Source organism: Sinocyclocheilus anshuiensis, unplaced genomic scaffold (assembly GCF_001515605.1).
Source record: "Sinocyclocheilus anshuiensis isolate Anshui unplaced genomic scaffold, SAMN03320099.WGS_v1.1 scaffold836, whole genome shotgun sequence".
Classification (NCBI taxonomy): domain Eukaryota; kingdom Metazoa; phylum Chordata; class Actinopteri; order Cypriniformes; family Cyprinidae; genus Sinocyclocheilus; species Sinocyclocheilus anshuiensis.
The window spans coordinates 36043-38724 of NW_015551122.1; the positions used below are offsets into that span (position 1 = coordinate 36043).

At 41.9% G+C, this 2682-nt stretch overlaps 1 long non-coding RNA gene across 2 annotated transcripts; it reads right to left on the reverse strand.

Moving 5' to 3' along the window:
* Window positions 1-122: 122 nt before the first annotated feature.
* On the reverse strand, window positions 123-2173 carry LOC107663086 (uncharacterized). Of its 2 annotated transcripts, none has more exons than XR_001631286.1 (5): window positions 2067-2173; window positions 1701-1745; window positions 1359-1442; window positions 990-1044; window positions 123-756 (listed from the first exon to the last, which is right to left on the reverse strand). It is a non-coding gene; the product is annotated as an uncharacterized LOC107663086 (long non-coding RNA). The 2 variants fall into 2 exon arrangements; XR_001631285.1 differs by having other exon boundaries at window positions 1359-1410; window positions 2067-2167.
* Window positions 2174-2682: the final 509 nt, after the last annotated feature.

Here is a 2682-nt window from a genome sequence, read left to right on the forward strand (position 1 = left end):
TATATATATATATATATATACACACACAACCATCTTTAAACACCTGGGGGAGCCCTCAGGGCAAGTTTTAAAACTTAGTTTCAGGTATTCAGACAAATAAATTTTTTATTCATACATTTTTATTGTCCAGTGTTTGAAAACAATACCAGAACCAAATGAGACCAATCAAACATTGCACCATTACAGAAATCTCCTTCATTCATCGTCTTCGTATAGCAGCCTCATGCTCAAATAATGCTAGAGCAGGATGTCCAATCCTGATCCTGGAGGACCACTTTCCTGCAGTTTAGCACCAGCACGCTTGAAAGACCAGTGATGCAGAACACCTGGCTTCAGGCACGTTTATCTGGGGCTAGAGCTAAACTGCTGAAGGTGGCACTGCAGAAACAGGAACGGACACCTCCTGAACAGTGCATTCAGAGCCTCTTCATTTTTCACATTTTGTTGCAGCCTTATGCTAAAATCCCTGATATTTTCATGTCAATCTACATGCCATTCCCATGACGACAAAGCAGCAATCCTACATGAAAACTTTTGCATTTTAGGAAAGTGGCTCTCCAGGAACACAAAACAACCCTGTTATAGGAATTTCCACTAAAGGAAGTGGGCTAAGTTTATAATTGTAGATTTTATATATTTGTAACAACGTACAATACATTTTTAAAAATGTAAACTTAACAGTGAGCACCGAGCACTTTTAACATTAAAAAAGGGCAGGAACAGAACTTGATTTCTGAAGATCTTCGCACATCTTTCCTACAACAACAGAAAGAGGTGTCAAACAAATGACGTTCAACAGTAAATTGTAGTGAAATTAAAGTAAATAAAGTGTAGCAGGCTTCTTTGTCAGATTTTTGCAGACCGTCTCAACAAAAATCAGTGCCAACCCTGCATTTGCTATTCCAAGATTAAAAGACATCACAGAGAAACGCTTCTGCTATGATGGTATCAACTTGGATCACGACACTGAAGTTATGATTAAAGCTTACCCACAATAGGATGATCTCGATGGACCTTTCAAATTTCCCCCTCATTTACCTCCTCCTGTAAAGTCAGTAATTTAACAATCAGGTCAAAGTAATGTGACCAATATCAACCAACATGAAATAGCAGTAACAACCCATTTTACTTGCCTAATGTGACACGATTAGCAAAAAAAACTGCATGTGGTTGACTGGGACAATAAATGGCTCATGAAATGGATGAATTTATTCATGAAAGGTTAAATTTAGTGATGTCAGCAAAAAAAAGCAGGTTTAAGAAAAATTGAAAAGTTCAACTTTTTAGATATCACATGCACTGATGCACGGTGCATGGTAAGACATTAAGGGGGGGAAAAAAGTCCAAACTATTCTTACCTTTCAGCAAAACTGGCCATTGGGATCAAGGCATTTTGGGGTCTTGTGTGACCTGCAACAACAATCGTAGTAAGAAACTGAAGCCTGCAACGACAAGAAACACATCTGACTTGAGTGTTCGCCCCCAGACTAGGCCTGCCTCGCTGTGTGAGCTCAGACCACTCTCGGAGGACACGGCTGGACCCGTGCTGCACAGCAGGCTTCACTAAAACAGCCAAACCTGCTGGAGCACACACGCCAGCACCTTCCTCTTCCAGCAGAGTAACACTCGCTCAGGCACGGGCTGGCCTGCACAGCTGACTACCGCTGGGTGACCGAAACAGAGAGAAACCTCATACTTACAGCGGAGCTACAGCAGCTGGAGTAGATTCAGACCACATTCAGCCCCTAAAACAAGAGACCAGCGCATATAAACACTGCTACAGCGGCGGCAGGGCCGTTCGTATAATCTCACGTTACATACAGGCACTTCACTACAAATATCAAGAACACGTTCCTGACATGGACCACGGGATTAGAGTGACTTGTCTGTTTTAAAGTGGTTTTATTTCTGCAGCAACAACAACCAAAATGCCAAGGAAACAGCCGCGTGCCGCACGAGCTAGCATCAAACATGTCGAAGCAGACGTCTTCGGATTGATTTGGACCAGGTTGAAACACTTATTCTACAAACTGTACGCAACAATTTGTTATTTTAGCTAAACTTACCCCCTTGTGACCGCCTGACTTTCTCAGTTTTGTACGCTTTAGCGCACTTCCACCGCAACATCGCAATAATAAGAGCGAGCGCACTCTAGCGCGCCAGCATTTATAGCGCTGCCGCAAACCAGCGAAGAAGAGTGAGCACATGTGACGTCTAATTCACGAACGAATCACTCTTATGAACTGAATCTTTTCGATGACTCGTTCGAATCGATTCGCAAAGCGTTTGTTGCTCTCTCCGCTCATCCCTTGTGACCTAAGTTGGTTCTTCGCCTTCGCAAGCTGCCTAAAAAAATATATATAATAATAAGAAGAACCTCTCTAAATTACAGGCTAGACCATCTGTTTTCCTGTCTGCATTACAGTATTTGATTCGCCGCCTAATGTCAATGTTGGGATAAACGGCTGCCTGCAGCTGCTGATCTACGATCAGTTTCCATAATCAAACGTTTAATTATAATAAAATGTCAAAATCTGACTCTAGATCAGAGACTGTGGACAGCTGTATGGAAAAATCTGCTTTGCTCATTTCCATGGATTTACTTCCAGACAGTTATTAGATGGCAAAAACCTGTATAATATCTTTAAACGTTACTGCCATGCCGTAATGACGTTATAGTTT